The following is a 17,755-nucleotide window of genomic DNA, read 5'->3' as shown; positions in this document are numbered from 1 at the left end:
GTGTACTCTCTACCATTCTACAGTCTCATCACTTGCTTCTTCTATGTGCTATAGGGCCTGGGAAATCAGGCCACTGAGCTCATCACAATGGTGTGCAGAGAAAGAGTAAACAGGCCCTGAGTGAGGGAATGCTGGCTCTTTTCTGATATGGGCACTGTAGTAATTAAATCAGACTATTTTCTTATTGTGTTTTATAGGGAGTTGAGTTCCCAGGGTAAATGGCATGCAGTTATGGTGGTGATATACCTAAGAGCTACGTGAAAATTAAAACTAATCTAATTGTTCCAGAGATTCTAGCTTTTCTACCTGTCCCACCAGGGAGGCTTTCAAAATGCAAACAGCCCAGGACACTGGAGTGTAAACAGATATTCTAGAGGCAGAAATCAGGGCCATCTTAACCAAGTGGGGAAGAAACGTGGATGATCCACTGTCTCTGGAGGCTTAGTGGCTTTCTATGAACCTGCAAATCCAGAGCCCAGCATGCTCAGCCCCCAGTCCTGGAGAGTAGTCTGCCTTTAACTGTCCTAGCAGGGGACCCTCCAGCCATTCAGTCACCCAAGCCTGCCCAGCCTCAGCCTCACTGATAAACCCATGTTTACCATCCTCAGGCCTGCGGGGATGGACCTGGCCTGGTGCATGCCATTTCCAGGTTAACAAATGAGAGGGAGAGAAAAGGGAAAGCTTCCTGCGAAGAGTTCCTGAAACCGTGCATCACCCCCACCTGGGAAAGACAGAGCGGGGAGGCAGGGGGAGGAGTAGCTGAGAACACGGGCTTTGAGGTCAGAGAGACCTGGGCTCTGCCATGCACTGGCTCTGTGACTTTAGATAAGTGAATGAATCTCTCTGAGCCTCAGTGTCCACATGGGTCAAGTGGAGACTGGGGTCCCTTAACTCACAGGACTGTCACAAGGATTCCGTGAGAGAATGGAAGTGAAGCTCCGATTACAATGCCAGGCACTGTAAACACCCTGCATACAGAAGCCATGGTGATCAGGAAGGTCCGCAGGTCAGGGTCCTGCAGGGCCACCTTGGAGCACAGGCCAACATATATTAAGGCTTTAGCGCTACTCCAATTAGAAAAGAAAATGGAACCATAAAAAGCTGCACTGGAGAAGTCCTTTGTGATATATGTAACTTCTCTCCCATTCTATGGATGGGAAAACTGAGGCCCAAATAGGGGAAGGGACTTGTTAAAGGCCACTAAGTCAGTTGGCGAAGAGCTGGGATTCAGACCTCTTCACTTCCCACTCAGAAACTCTTTCCCCAGGACCATTGTCACCTGCCTCCCACTGTCTTTGTGGCCTTGGGTTGTCTCTCTCCCTTTCTGGGTCTCCATCTCTCCATCTAAGAATTCTCCAGCTCACAGTCTCTGGAGTTACTGCACCTCTTCTGACCCTCCAGGTGCCTCACCGGTGGATGAATGCAAACCCCCATATATCACCTGACTCACAATGATTCAGCCAAGTCCATCAAATTTTTGCCTTGGTCATCCTAGTCCAAAGCCCAGGACCCTGGCTGGGATTTTTAGCTCATGGGTCAGCAAATTTTTTCTGTAAAGGGCCAGATAGTAAGTACTTTAGGCTTTGCAGGGCATGTGATCTCTGCCACAAATACTCAACATTGCTGTTGTAGCTTGACAGCAACCATAGACAATAGGTCAATGAATGGGCTTAGCTGAGTTGCAATAAAACTTTATTTACAAAAACAGGCAGCGGGCCAGATTTGGCTTGTGGGCCATAGTTTGTTGGCCTCTATTCTAGACCATTCCAAGCTGGGTCCAATATTTCCTCTGGGATGAGAGTAACCAATTTGTCCTGGTTTGTGTGGGACTCTTCCAGTTTTAGCACTGAAAGTCCTGTATCCTAAAGAAACATCTCAGTTTCAGACAGTCAGGATGATTAGTCACCCTATCTGGGATCTGGAGGCCCCTACTTTCTCTTATCTCTGCATTGCTCTGGTAGTGACATTCAACTGTCTCCACCATAAGGAGGAGGAGGAGAAAGAATAGGAGGAAGGGGAGTTATTGTTTATTATGGCTTCCAGCAAGCAAGGCACTGTGTGAAGGACTTTGCCAAATTACTTTGTTTGATCCTTACAACAATCCAATGAGGTGGGGCTGAAGTTCCTTCCAGTAAAGGGTAAAGTCTGGACTGGAACCCAGCTTCATCTGCCTCCAGAACCCAGGTTCTCCTACTTCTACCTCAGATTGTAAGCTCATTGAAGACAGAGCTGGGGTCACTCATTTCTGTATCTTCAGTGCCCAGCACAGAGTATGATGCTGAGAAGATTCTGAGCAAACACTGAATATCAGCAAATACTGATGCTGAATGAATACTTGAATGGATGCATAGATGGATGGATGGATGGATGGACAGATGGACGGACGGATGGACAGATGGATGGAAGGATGGATGGATGAAGAAATCTCACCACATTCAAATAGACAATTCCCACTTCTGTGACAGGATTCATTTCTGCCAACCAAACCTCCAGGTGAGAGAAGGGGGGAAATGTCAAATGTATGCTATGACATCAGTTACATAAAACATGCCTGCTGGCACTGGGGAGGCAATATGACATCATGGTTAAAAACACGGTCTCTGACATCCGGTGATCTGTGTGCAAATCCCAGAAAGCCTGGCTTCTGAGCTGTGTCACCTGGGCAAGTCATTCATCTCTCTGACAGAAGACTAGATGAATATAAAGCTCCTGGCACAGTGTGTGCACCCCTGGTAAACACTTTGTACATGGTACTTATTATTATTAGTGTTGATGTTAGGATGGACAGAAAGCAAGGTAGGAATGGGGCACCAACAGGGAGAAGTACAGGTGTTCATTATGCACCTCTGAATAAGTACCAGGGTCAAACAGGAGAAGGAAATAAAGATGACTTACTGGTAACTGCATCAGTTAGCTATGACCATGACAGTGGTGTGTAACAAACAACCAGAAAATCCCAGTGAGATATCTGTGAGAGGCATTTATTTTGCTGATCTGCTTGTGACCAGCTGGAACCTGTCTGGACTCATCCCTTCACCAAGGTCTGGGCTTAACATGTGCCCATTCTAGGGCCAGGCTGAGAGGGCAGCTCTCCACCTAGCCATGGCAGAAACACACAAGGTCCCCTAAGGCCTAAGCTTGGAATGGGTACACTATCTCTTCCACTTCACTCTAATGGCCAAACCTGGTCACATGGCCGAACCCCAAAGGGAGGGGGCAGGGGCATAAGCTTTGCCTGATCCTTGAATGAGAAGAGCAGTGACGTCTTATGGCTAAGGGCATGGATACAGGGAGGAGGGAGGAAATGGGAACACTGATGCACCCATCCCAATAACCAGGCACTGGCGGACCTTCAAAAGGGGCCCCACAGTGGTCCAGTCCTGCCCTCCTCACCAGCTTCTCACCTCAAGGTTCTGCCTCATCAGCTCTTAGGCAAAGTCTGGAAGGCCCCTAAGCAGCAACACTTGTGGTCCATGGGGAACCAGAGACCCACCCATACTCCACCACAGTCCCTATCTTCCCAACATCTGGACCTGCTCCAGGGAGCCATTAATCTCAGGCAATTTCTTTCCTCACTTGATTTGTTTATTTAAGGAAAACAAGTTGCTCCTAATTAGAAACACTGCTGTCGAGATGTTCAGCACATCCTAGGCTGCCTATTTTCAGACCTTCTGCCTAAAATTATACCTGTGCTTTTAACATCTGCGAGTTTGTTCAGCAGCCGTCCTAAGTGGAAGCTTCTGGCAAGATAGATTTGGGCTGTTACAGAAGGTGAGGGAGGTGGGGGCAGGGGGATACACCGGGCTTTGGAGCACTGCAAGGCAAAGGCACTTGGAAAAATGAGCACGCAACATCCAACACTCTGCTCAGAGCTGGCACCAACTGCTGAATCAACACTCGGAAGGTGCACGGCACGAGCACAGTTCAGTCCTGAGGAGCAGGGAGAAGAGTGATAAAGGTTCAGAGATGGTTTCTGTTTGGAAGCTCACAGGTATGTTCACACCCCTCTACTCACACACTTGTTTATACCCCTAGAGACACTCAGACACACCCTCAGAGATGTGCATGCTTAGAAGTACACACATACACACAGACATGCACAAAAGTTACACTGCTGCACAAACAGGCAAACATGCTCAGAAAAAAACACATGTACGCCCAGAGATGTGTAAAAAGATACAGTACAACACCACTCAGAAATTCACTCATACATGAGACAAAAGTTACACTGGAACACACAGAAATACACCTTCAGAGACACTCACACGCACACAGACACACTCAAATGTACACTGCAACCGACACACCCAGATACTGACACTCACAAACACACATACACACAGAGATACGCTCAAGTGTGCAATGCTACACAGAGGCACATACACTCAGAAACACCTGTGTATATGTCGAGAGATCCACAAAAAGTTCACACTGCAATACACACAGTCACACACCTACAGAAACACACGTATACACAGACACAATCAAATGCACACGCTAACATTCACAGATACACACGTTCGGAAACTCACACGTATACACAGAGACATTCACAGAGATTACACCACAACAAACAGATGCACACACATACAGAGACAATCAGGTGTGCAATGCTACACACACATTTGCACATAGAGGCACACACAAAGGCACATTAAAAAACCTGCAGATACATAATGCCTGTAAGTGCATAGCACAAACTCACACTCACATGGCTGTATGCACATGTATGCAGGCACTGAGAAATGCCCACATATATGCAGGCACTGAGAAACACCCAAATAGACATGCAAATAACACACACAGCTATGAAAACATGCACCAGGCAGACATGCACAGCTTCTTAAACACGGGTATTTCTACACAGATCCCCTAGAGCACACATGTGCATCTGTGCAGGCATGCACCTGCTTAGCCCAGACACACATGACTCACACATACAACTGCTTACCATTCACAAGTGTATATACATACCACCCTTGCACCGATTCACACGTGCACCCATTCTCTTGCAGGCGTGCACACACACTCACAAATCCATAGACATGCACACTCACACTCATAAATCCATCAGACACCAAGTACACACTCACACTGACACTATCACATGAGTGCACACACTTACGATTCTCATGTAAGTTATGCTCACACAAGCACATGAGCCCACACCTGCATGAGAATGCACACATATGCACACATTCACACACGTGTCCACGCACACACCTTACTCTACCATGAAAGCAAATTGTTCGTTTTCTCAGAGTCTTAAAAGTCAAGTCTAAGCAAGCACACAGTGGAATTGCTCCTGTCCCCCATGAATTCACTCCATGTCACTAGGATGGGGTCTGCCTTCCCCACTGACGGTTTCAGCATAAACCTGGGGCAACCCACAAGCCTCAGAACCACGCAGAAAAAAATCACAGTGACCAGTCCACTGCATTCCCTGACAATTTCAGCATCCCCCTGTGTGTGCATACGCACGCGCACACACACATGCGTACACACACACACACACACACACAATGCTGTAAGACACTTCTTTCCCCAGCTTGACTTTTCCTGCCAAGAACAGTAGCCTTGTCTGCCCAGCATGGGGTAGTTCTCAAGCGTCAGCTGACTGAGTGCCCTACACGCAGGCATTCTGAACTTCTCTGCCCTGGTCCCTAGACAGCTGCGAAGTTGAAGCCATGGAGACTGCCTACCTCCACCTCCTGATGTCCTGGTGATACAGCAGCTGGGTGCATCCAGCACTCCCAGACCACCCTGGGCTCCCCACTAGGAGTGGCTGGTCCAGCAGAGATTTTATGAGAAAGCAGAGAGAGGGCGGGGACTGCAGTGTCAGGTGATTGGAGAGAACAAGGGCCCTGCCATGTAGTCAAGGATCACCTGGTGCTCGGTGGGACAGGGCCAGCCTCCCTGGGGAAAACAGCACCCAGATAGATGCCCACACACAAGACCCAAAAGCAGGCAGCCTTGGCACCTTAGAGCTTCACTCTTTGCTAAACTCTACACTCAGCACCCTCCAGGCACCATCTCAGTTAGTCCTCTCAACAGCCCTCTAAAGTAGGAACTGTGAACTTCCCATCCTATAGTGGAGGAGCCGAAGTGTGGAGAGGGAAGTGACTGGTCAAACTTAGATCTGATCTGAGACCTAGGTCTCTTAAATTCTAAATTAAGATCCCCTCCTGGGATTACGAAAATCTCATCAGTGACACTCAGGGCCATATAGTGTCTCAACTGAACTGGGACCTCTGAAGATATATGAAATCTCTTCATTTTTGAGAAGCAGCAACTGAAGCCCAGAGAGGTCTAGTGATTTGCCCAAAGTCACACAGCAAATGAGAGCCAACTTGAAGCTCAATCTCCTGACCCAGACCCAAGGCTTCCAGGACATCAAGCACCAGATTCTGACGCCCTGGAGGAATTCTTGGGTTTTGGCAGCCTAGGGACACAGCTCTAACTTGGCCTGAGATCGGAATCCCACCTCACACCCCAAGAACTGTCTTAAAAACAACACAGCAATGCTACTCCGCAGAGGCAGATGCCCAACCCAGGTAGGTAGCACCATGCCATCTAAGGGGCTGTGACCACAGGGTGGCTCCAAAATGATCCTCAGAGACCAGGTGACCTCCTTGGAGCATGCTTTTTACTAATAGAAAAAATCATCTAGCCAAACTTATGAGCTGTGTATGGGGCTCAGCAGAGCCTCTAGGGGCCTAGAGTGTGGGGATGAGAATGTCAGGAGCCCCTCTCCACCTGGCCCTTCCAGCCCCTTTTCTGCAAAAAGTTTGCGCCTCCCCAGGCTCCAATAGGAATGGTCTCACTGAGCAGCCAGGAAACTTCCCCTATTTTTTTGCTCACCTAAGGAGCAGCCCCTTTGAAGCTGTAAGAATTAGGAAGTGACCTCCACCCTTCCTAGTGGTTCTGCCAAGGAGGTGAGTTGGCTCTTTCCAAGATACCTGGGGCTGCTGGAAAGGCTTGCAAGGAGGCGATTTGGCTGAGTTGGTCCCCTAGTCTCTAGTTCCCTCTCTCTCTTTACAAACACACACACACACACACACACACACACACACACACCAGAATGGACATAAGCAAATCTGCAAGGTACCCTACACAAAGCCCATTGCCTGGGCAGCTCTGGCTGTTGGCATCAGATGACAGGCAGCCTTATTCACCAGAGTATCACCCCCAAGAAACATCTTCTACAGCCAACTTGGAAATATGACTAGCTCCCTCTCCCTTGGAACTCTGCACTGGCCAGAAAGAGGGTGACTCATAAATCAAATTTACGGGGCCCACTGCCACCCCGCTGGCCCACCTCCGCGGGAGAAGCCCTTGAATGCATGCCTGTAGGGGGCACAGGAATGCCCAGAGGAAGGATGCCTGGATGAGCCGGAATGTCCCACCCTCTGCCGGAGGAGAGAAAGTTTGTCATCTACGCAGAGCTGGGCTGTCACCACTCTGGGTTCTTCACTCGCCGGGCTCTGGACGACGAGCCCCCAAGCTTCGGGGAAGCGTCTGGAAAGCGAAGCCCAGATCTAGGGGCAGAAGACATTTCGCACCAGCTCCGCGCCCGGCTCCCTCCTGGAGCCCTCTTCCCAGGTCGAGGCACCTGAGTCCTTACCTGAAGGGTCTGCCACTTGCAAACTCTGCCAGCGGAGCTCAGCAGGCGCCTCGGGTCCCTCTCTGCGACTCCCGCGTCCCGCTTGGCGCGCCCGCTCTGTGGGCGCCTTCCCAGCTGCTGCAGTGGCTTTAAGGAAAGAGGAGCCTGGATTTCCTTTCTCGCCACCAAGGCTCCTCCTGCCGGGCCCTGGGGCTATTTCTCCAGGTCTGGCTCAAGGGGCATCCTCTGCGCCTCCAGCGGGAAAGTGGAATAGTGTGCGCCTTGAATTGCAGCAGCGGCGACAGCGGTGGCCGGGGACGAGGAGGCGGTGGCGACGCCAGCCGGCGAGCCAGGGAGGCGGGCGGAAGCGAGAGGAAGTGAAAGCCAGGCTCCTGCGAGCCTGGCACTCGGGCGGGCGGCACTGCGGGTGCCCCGAGCCGCGGCGAGGCCCCGCGCGGGCACCCGCCCCGGGGATGGAGATGCCCGGGCCCGGTGCGCGCAGGGCACCGGCTGCGGCTCGGCGCGGAGCTCCGGCCGCCTGGCTCTCTCTCGCTGCCTCGCCGCTGCCTCCTCGGCTGCCTTGCTCGCTCCCCTGGACTTCACGTCTCCAGCCCTAGCTCCCCGCGCCGCTGCCGCCGCCGCCAGCAGCGCGCCTCAGCCCGGCGCGCTCCTCGCACGGAGCCACAGCACTGCCTACCGCTTAACTCCTTGCATGCCACCTGGCCCTCCTGCAGCCTCCCGGGGAGCCGGGCATAGCCGGTGCCAGGCCGGCTGAGCATATCGGGCAGGGGCCTCAGCCTTCCGGCCTCAGTGTCCTCTTCTGTAAAGTGGGTTCGAGACCCAAGCCCAAGCCATAGGGTCGCTGGAAGAATTCACTGAGCGAATTACGCAAAGTGCCAAGCTGCCTGACATGGGGAGTATGCACCCCAAATGGCAGAGTGCTTGCTGCTGCTGCTACTGTTGTCGACCAAGAAGCTTAGCACGGTGCCTCGCAAATAGTAAACACCCAATGAAGCGCAGTTTCGGTTTTTGGTATTTAGTTTGTAGTTTTAACAGGTGGTAAGTTTTAGCTGTGTGACCTCTGGGTGATCACTCGCCCTCTCTGAGCCTGTTGCTTTCCAAGCTCTGTGACCTTGGGCAAGTCACAGCACCTCTCTGAACTTCTGTGTCCCCATCTGTAAAATGGGGACAGGAATGCCCGTAGTCAAAGAATTCCCAGAGAAGCTCTGGCAGAAGAGCCCTTCTTATGACGGGGCAGGGCACCTAACAGGAGCTGGATATCCTTTCTTTCTTGATCTGGCTGGTGCCTCCACAGGTGTTTGTGACAAGTCGTTGAACTGTACATTTACATATCAAGTGCTTTTCTGTACATGGGTTAAATCTTAACTGTTTTTTTGTTTTTGTTTTTGTTTTTGTTTTTGTTTTTTGAGTGACCATTCTTGAGCAAAACAGAACTGGGTTCAAGCATGGGCTCTATTACTTTCTGGTTGTGTCACCGTGACCAAGTTATTTCATCTTGAGGAGCCTCAGTTTCCTCATCCATAAAATGGGAACAATGATAGTACCTACTGGATAGGTGATATAAGGATTAAAGGGTTTCAAGCAAAATGGCAGATATAAAGCTTAAGGCCTGAACTCAACCAGTATCTGCTGGTACTGATCACATATTCTACAGTATTATATATGTCCCATAGTAAGGGGTGTCTGGGAAATAACAAAGAGAACTGAATTTGAGTCTCCTCAACAGTTGCCAGGTAAAATACAGGATGCCCAGTTAAATTTTTAGTGTAAGTCTGAAATTTTACGTGGGATATACTTTCACTATTTTTTTACATTGTTTACTCGGAATCCAAATATAATTGGATGTCCTTTATTTTATTTTGCTGCATCTTGCAATCCTAATTCCATAATTACCAGCTGTGTGTCCTAAGGTAAACGACTTAGCCTCTCTGGCTTTGGTTGCCCAATCGGTAAAACAGGACTAAAGATTTCTTCTAATGTTGACAAGAGAATGAAACTGATTAAAGTGGGTGGGTGTTCCCAGCAGCACATGTTAAGCCCTCCACATTTGTTCTGTACACTTCCTGTCAATCATCTCCCTCCCTCCTCTTCGGTTCGTCCTCTTTTTCCCTACCTGTCTTGAGGTTGCCAGGGCTCTGCACAAGCATTGTTTAGCCCTCTTGCTGGCCTTCAAAACTAGCAGATTATAATTAGCCATTAAAAAAATAAGCAGTAAAGTTAGGATTTTCACCTAAAACACACACACAATCAATTTTGCTAAGAAGGGATGAAGTCTGTTTTTTCTAGACCTAACCATTGAGCACACTCTAATTTTTGCTAAGGGCTTGTGCTCCACCCCTATGTATCCCTGACATGATTTGTGTTTCAGGTTTCTGAGAGAAGCCTCATCCTCTCTCGTTGCCTTTTATTTCAGCTCAGAATTTTATTGTTTCTGGCTGAAGTCTGTTGCAGGACTCACGGAGGAGGGAGAAGAAACAAAGCGATCTTTGAAATAAATTATAAAGAGCAAAACAGGGTGATGTAAGAGAGTTTCCGAGCATTAAGATCCGCCAACACCTCCGAACTACGTTCATAAAACGAGTCACTGCCCCATACATCACTGTCATTTGAACCACAGTGTCTAAAAATAGGATTTGCTCTAATTTCCTCAGTAGCTGGAGCAAGTGGAGAGAATGTGTGAGTAGTGAGTGGGCTGTGTCAGGCGGTAAGTAACTTCCCTTAGATGGTATTGCTCTATTGTGGAAATAAGGGGAATTGCCTTCAGAAATGTCAGGCATATCCTGACAGAGCTCAAAGGGTTGAGATGAAGGACTCTGGAGTCAGCCAGACCTGGAATGGAACCCCAGCTCTGCCATCTCCTAGCTGGGTGACGTTGGGTAAGTTAATTAACCTCTCTGGGCCTTATCTTCTACAAAATTGAAAGAATAGTATTTCTAACTTTATAAGCATTTTGTGCAGATTAAGTGATAGGCTTATACAGACAGTTTACCATACTGTCGACCATACATGTATTATGCACACGAGCCATGACCTGTTATTATAATGATTCCAGATGGACAGTATATATCCAAGGCAAAGTGTGGATGTCATTTATTCAGGGCACTGGAGAGAATTCTAGCCCTGGAATTCAAGCATGTGTAGTTGTCACAGATTTTTTTTTTCAGGCAAAAAACAACTGACTCACATTAATTAATATGTGAAAGGGAGAATGAGGTTGGGAAGAGGGAGTTGCAAGGGGTCACTGTGACTTTGTCCTGAGGCAGATATACACTGAAAGAGGTCTTTGAATTCTAGGAGCTTGGGTGCAGTGTCCAAGATAGGCTGGTTGTAACCTCCACAGTCCTGTGTTTCTCCATCATCCGTGGCATCTCTCTGCTCCCTGGCCACTCCATTTAGAGCCCTACTGTGAGCTCCCAGCATCCTCATAGCCCATCTGACAGAGGTTGATGCTTGGTCTCCCAAGCAAACTCCTGGAGATCAAGAGTTGTGTCTTGTAACCACTTCTCTGTTCCTAGCACCCGACACAGGGCTTGGCACATAGTAGGTTCTCAGGAAAAAGTTGATGAATGAAGAAAACTGTCCAGTCTTATCATAGATATATAGAAATTAGAAGAAAACCTGATATCTTAGTCTGTTTGGGCTGCTATAATAAAATATGGTAAACTGGATGGCTTATAAACAATAGAAGTTTATTTCTCATAGTTCTGGAGGCTGAGAAGTCCCAGGTCATGGCACCAGCAGATTTGGTGTCTGCTAAGGGCCTGCTTTTTGCTGGTTTATAGATGGTACCTTCTCACTGTGCCCTCACATGGTAGAAATGGCTAGCTAGCTCTTTGGAGACTCTTTTATATGGGCACTCATCTCAATCATGAGGGTTCCACCCTTCTACTCTAATCACCCCCCAAAGGCCCCAGCTCCTAACACCATCACCTTGGAGGCTTGGTTCAACAGATGCATTTTGGAAGGACACACATATTCAGACCAGAGCCCCTGGTATGATCAGGAGAGTTCATCCATCAGAATTTCAGTATACAAATGTAGCAGAATATATATTGCAGCACTTTTCAATGGTGGAAAACTGGAAGGAATCTAAATGCTCATCAACAAGAGAATGGATGGATCAATTCCAGTATATTCTTAAAGGAGAGTACCATGCAGCAGTGAAAATTAATGAGCTAGAACTCTATGTATCATCACAGATAAATCTAAAATACTATAGTGTTGAGTGGGGGGAAAAAAGCGAGTTGCCACAGGACGCATATAGAATTTTACTATTTAATGACATGCAAAAACCTGAAAAGCAATTCAGTATATTTTTATGCATATATATATATATATATATATATATATATAGTAAAATGATAAAAACATGATGGAATGATGAACACCAAATTCAGGAGAGAGGTTACCACAGCTGGGAAGAAAGTGGTTTGGGAGGGTTTGCAAAGAGCTTTAAGTGTGTTTTTCATATTCTGTTTCATAGAAGCTTGTTCTGTTATTTTTTTACATGTTTTTGTATGCCTGAAATATTTAATTAAAGAAAAAAGAATGGGGCCACAGCTAAGAGTCAAGGTCAGAGTGGAACTGGCCTCATTTCTACCCCATTCTGAAGTTTGTTGGCTGTGTGCCTTGAGCAAGGGATTTAACCTCTCTGAGCTTCAGTTTCCTAAACATTACGATTCTTCCAACGTGATTTCCTTGAAGAATTAAACGAGATAATCTGTAGAAATTGTTTAAAGCAATATGAACACTCAACAGATAACTATTGTCATAATTATGAATCGTCAACAGCAAGTCAGTCTCAAATTATTTGAGGGCTGGAAACATCTCAGAAGATCACCCATTGCTAACCTTTCTTTACAGGTGAAATCCCTGAGACTAACAAGATTAAGTTGCCCGAGGTCATATGAAATTCTCCATGTGCATGGAGGGTCCTCCTGGGTGAGGTACTGTATGGGACTTCCACTTTAATGCACTTCCTACAAAATCTCCAGAAACCTTTACCTTGTTCCAGAGGACCAATGACAGTCAGATGGCAGACCTGTGAAAGCTAGGACACAGATCCCAGAGGCAGGGGACAAGCGCAGCTTCAGGAGTCCTAACATGGTTTCACCCCTTCTCTCAATCCAAAACGTATTTATATATCTTGAAAGAGATTAAGAATGATAATCCTATAAGGCCATCCTTTTCTAATTAAACTTTTAAATAACAAAAAATTTGACTCAGTTTGGGCAACAAAGTGACACCCTGTCTCTATTAAAAAAAAATGCAAAAATTAGCTGGGCATAGTGGTGCATGCCTGTGGTCCCAGGTACTCAGAAGGCTGAGGTAAGATCACTTGAGCCTAGGAGGTTGAGGCTGCAGCGAGCCAAGGTCATGCCACTGCACTCCAGCTTAGGCAACACAGCCAGATCCTATCTCTAAAAAGATCTTTAAAATTTGATGCTTAACACAAATGGGCAGATATTTTCACAAAAATACACATCCTAGAATGCACTATTTATAATACCCCCAAACTGGAGCCAAATATCCATCAGTGGAAGAATGGGTAAATAGTGCTGAATTCATTCATGCTCGATCTGTTCAGTCTTCTGCAAAGCAGGCATCAAGGTGGAATTCGAAGTGCAGAAGGTGTACTGGAGGAAACTTCCATTGGAATATAGTATTCCATGGAATACTATACAGCAGTAAAAATGAATGAAGCATGGCTACCATACAATCACGTGGATGAATGTCACAAACCGAATGTTAAACAAAGGAAGCCAGACCTGGGGGAGCACATGTGGTCTGCTGCCATTTATGTAAGTTCAGAAATTGCAAAACTAACCAAGCTGCTAGAAGAGTGGTTACACTTGGGTGGGAGGTTGTTACTGGAAGGGGGCTAGTGGGGCAGGGATGATTTCTGGGGCTGATATACTGATCTGGGTGCTGGTTACATGAACGTGTTCTTTGTAAAAATGCATCAAGCTGTACCCTTATTTGTACACTTGTGTACATATTTAGACTTCAGTTAAAAGTGTTTTTTAAATGTAAAAATTTGCAAATTTCAGTATTTTAACCTTTATCAGTTACCGACGCCTAAGCACCATCCTGGATGGAGCCACATAATAAGAGGGGTAAATGTGGGACTCTAAATTAGCGTCCCCTATTAAGCCTTGACCTTGAATATACCAGCCAGAGCCAGCTTTCATTTCAGGCTCTCTGAAAAGAGGATTGTCAATGTAGAACCAGGCCAGGTGGAGACAAGGGCCATTACTCAGGACATGTGATCCAGAGAGACAGGCAAACCACCAAAATTATCTGATTTGGCAGATTCTCGGGCTCAAATGACCCAGATAATGGTCAAACTGCCATAGTGACACCACATATTGCAGCCAAAATATCTGTGAGGTGGACCCTTTCACTGGGGCCATATTTGTGGGCAGAGAGAACAGATGCCTCCCTCGGGTGTGGCTTCTGCAAGAAGAGCCATGGGAGCTCTTTGAGAGACTGCAGAGGCCACGGAAAGGTAAGGCAGCCTGGGATGCCCGAGGGGCTCCTGGTAGGCCCCCACCTCCTGCCATCCTGCCGTGTGGTTCCTCCCACACCCTTGCCAGAATACACATGGCTCTGAGCCATTGAGCATGGATTATTTTATTTAATCCTCATTTAATCCAACAGCCTAGGAGAGAGGTAATAGCATTACTGTTTTTTATTATTTTGCAAGGGAGGAAACTGAGGCTCTGATGGGTCACCCAAGTGTGAACACCAGAAAGGAGTGAAATCATTTATTAAATTATTTATTTTTGAACTGATTCTGTCTTCAGCCACACCCTCTCCTACCTTTCCTTCCCCAAGGAGCACTGCTCCCCATGACTTGCCCCAGCTACTGAGGCATCAGGCCTTGGTGTGAACCTCACTTCTGCAGGACACTCAATCCACTCAATCCTCTGCAAAGCAGGTACCAAGGTGGAATTAGAAGCACAAAAGATTTATTGGAGGAAACTTTCATTGGAGGTGGAGGCTAGAGAGAGAGGGAGGTTAGAGAGAGAGCAGACAGTGCCTTCAGACTGTGATGCTGGTCTGACCCTGGGAAGGGAGAGGAGGAAGGAAGGAAGGCTATGCAGAAAGAGCCTCGGACTGCAGCACAGCCCTGAGAAAGTCTCAGCCAGCCTAGCAAGAGCCTGGAGAAGATTGCTGTTTGGTGGGTTTGGATTCTCAGGTTAGGCATGGATGGCCCTGCCTGCTTGTTTTCAGTAGACCATGGGTTCACTCCAAATGTTCTACAGAAGGCGAATATGAGCATTAGTTTATTCAGTGAATTGGTTATGGAGTGGGGAGCAGAGTGTCTCTTAAGAGCATCCATGGTAACTATTTATTGCATGGCTGTCTTCCCCTCTGGACTATAAACTCCACAAGGGCAGGAATCATCCTGTTCAGAGAGCAAGCCTGGCAGAGTAGATGCTCCATGAATATCTGTGGACTTACAGACTCTTCTGACCAGTTCCTCTGTGTCTGTTGATTGCCATGCACTTCCTGAAGATGTTCCATGTGGTGAATTTTAATGATACAGGTGAGGGATTAGATGTTGGATCTGGGTTCAAGTCTTAGACCCAGCTCTTCCTAACTGTGTGGCGTTAGGCAGGCCATCTCACCTCTCTGAGCTTCAGTTTACTCATCTGTAGAATGGGGACAATAATCTCTACCTGTGGAGTTGTTTTGAAGGTCAAGTCCTATAACAGTATTTTTGTCATTATTATTAAAATGAACAGACTTATCATATGTAGATGGTTACTTTCAGTATTTCTATGATTCCATAAACTGTAGGGCCACAGTCTCCAAGACATGAATATTATCTTGAAGTATATTTTTACTTCCATGGACAACTCATATTCAGCACACACTGGCACATCTCTTGTTGAAAGAAACAGTACTGGCAGAGATTATCTTTTATCATCATTTGTTATCTGTTCAGTTAGCTGTACCAGAAGCCTGCCCTTGAATGCAGGATCCATATCTAATTTGTCTGTGTATCGCTAGCACTTAGCAATGGCCTTACACATTGTAAGGACTCAATATATGCAGGTTCCTGACCCCCAGCTGGAGCCACAGCCACATGCCACGCACATTTGTTGATTTAATCCTTGCAACAGACCCCCATGGCCAGTATTGTTTCCATCCTGCAAATTGAAAAACTGAGGCCCATGAGATGAAGTGACTTTCCCAAACTCACAGAACTTGCAGGTTTCAGGCCTAGGTTATTCTGGCTCCACCCTGGGGATTTTCCACTGGGACACGTGGCTGTCAAGGCTGGCAAATGGGTCAATCCCAGATGCAGTCTAAAATGTAGCACGATGCCCTCATTCTCTCAGGGGACTCCAGCCTGGCCTCCAGAGAAAGGATCTTGGAAGGCAGCCTTTTCTGGCACGTTGCAGTTTAAACACACAAGCCTCCTGGGAACTCTGAGAGCCATGGGCTCATGGGCTGGATGGATGATTTTTACCTTGCAGTTTGCAGGAGTCAGCCTGACCTGGTTACAGAACTGCTCCAAGAAGCTTCAGTCTTTTGAATGTCACTTTTCCCCCAGGACTTCACAGTTCAAACCTTTTCCATGTGAATACACTTACGAGCCACAGCCCGTTAATAATAACAGCAACATTTACTGAGCTCCTATTCTGTGTAGGTCCAGGGTCCACTGATCCGGAGTCCTCACATCCATTTTGGCCTTGCAATCTCACTACTGCCGTGAAAGGCAGGTATTTCCCCAGATGGGAAGACGGAGGCTCAGGGAAAAGTTAGATCACCTGCCCAGTGTCACAGTGCTGGGAACTGGTGCAGCTGAGATCCGGACCTCACCCAGCCAGGGTCTGAGCAAGAGACAGGGAGTCAACACTCAGGCAGCCAGAATGGAGCTTGCTGTTCCACCGCCCACCTCTGAAGCAGGAGCTCTTTAAAGACATATGGGGACATCGTTGTCCTTGGCACCCTGCCTCCTCTCACCATCTTGTCCATCCCCCAAACCCAGCCACAACAATCTTTTAGGACAGACACAGCTCTGGCTACACCCCGCTCCTGCTTGAGACTTCTAAGCGGCTTCCTAGCACACACAGCTAAAAGCCCAAACTCCTCTACTCAGTGCTAAGGCCTTTGACGTCTGGCCTCAGATCCACTTCCTGCTGCATTTCCACAGCTCCCCTCCACCCTCCAGGGCAGATTCTCCATGCCTCCCCCCATGCTCTACTCCTTTACTGCCTTGCCTTTGAGTGGTTTTCTCTCCTTGGACTGCTCTTTCCTTCCTTCCATTTTTCCATCCAACAAACTCCTGCTCAGCCTTGTGTTTCACATGTTGCCTTCCTTTGGGATGTCTTAGTTTCTAGAACCCTCACTAATATAGCAGGGCCAGGGAGAACAGACGGAAACTGGTGTGGCCAGTTGAATCTTACTACCCTCATTATACCTTTTGACATGATCAAAGAAGGCAGTTTTGCATCCATGGTCTAGCACAAAGAAATACATCACAACTACCTTGTATCCATGGTCTAGTGCAAAGAAATACATCACAACAACCATTTTCATGAGCTCGAAACCCTTCCTCTCCTCTCATGCATTTGTTGTTTCATTTGCCCAGCAGAGCATACCTCATATTTGTAGGAACTGCTGCTCCGAACTACAACACATGTGTCTGGAGGAAGTCATCCCTGAATGCAGATGTAGATGGGATGCCCTTGAGCCTGGCTGGGCCAGTCTTAGAACTCCATTGCCCTAGCCACAGTGATTGGTCCAGCAATTGGCACATGATGACTCAAGCCCAGCCAATCAGAAACCTTCCCTGATAATTGTTCTACTTGGTCTTGGTGGGTGTTTTGAGAGCCCCCAGCTCAACTGGGTTTCCAGTAGCAGACTGGCTGGTGGCCCTGCTCTCATGGGAAACAAAGGGGAGCTGGACATGGGTGTCTACACAGTGCCTTTCATGAGATATTTATTTTATCTGGCAGATGACCTAATGCCTAGTTGTCTGACCTGCGACCAGGAGATCTCTCACATGGGAAACTTGTTTATATTGGCCGACACCCTGTGGCTCTCATCTGACCTGTAGCCCGTTTATCCTTGTCTGACCATTGCATTGGCACTGGGATCCTGCCCTTCTGTTTT

At 47.6% G+C, this 17,755-nt stretch overlaps 1 protein-coding gene across 3 annotated transcripts in view; it reads right to left on the bottom strand.

Annotated features, from left to right (window-relative positions):
- The window catches only part of WSCD2 (WSC domain containing 2), a 123,447-nt gene extending 115,405 nt beyond the window's left edge, over positions 1–8,042 (bottom strand). For 2 of the 3 annotated variants that reach the window (XM_054527601.2, XM_024256816.3), the window contains exon 1: positions 7,625–8,041. The gene's annotated coding sequence lies outside the window, so the exon portion shown is untranslated. Of the gene's footprint in view, positions 1–7,624 lie in introns of all 3 variants that reach the window. The other variant, XM_054527603.2, reaches the window with a different exon arrangement.
- Between the last annotated feature and the right edge of the window lie 9,713 nt (positions 8,043–17,755).

Source organism: Pongo abelii, chromosome 10 (genome assembly GCF_028885655.2).
Source record: "Pongo abelii isolate AG06213 chromosome 10, NHGRI_mPonAbe1-v2.0_pri, whole genome shotgun sequence".
NCBI lineage: Eukaryota > Metazoa > Chordata > Mammalia > Primates > Hominidae > Pongo > Pongo abelii.
The sequence above is the reverse complement of the archived record's forward strand: the minus strand, read 5'-3'. Positions and strand labels throughout refer to the sequence as shown.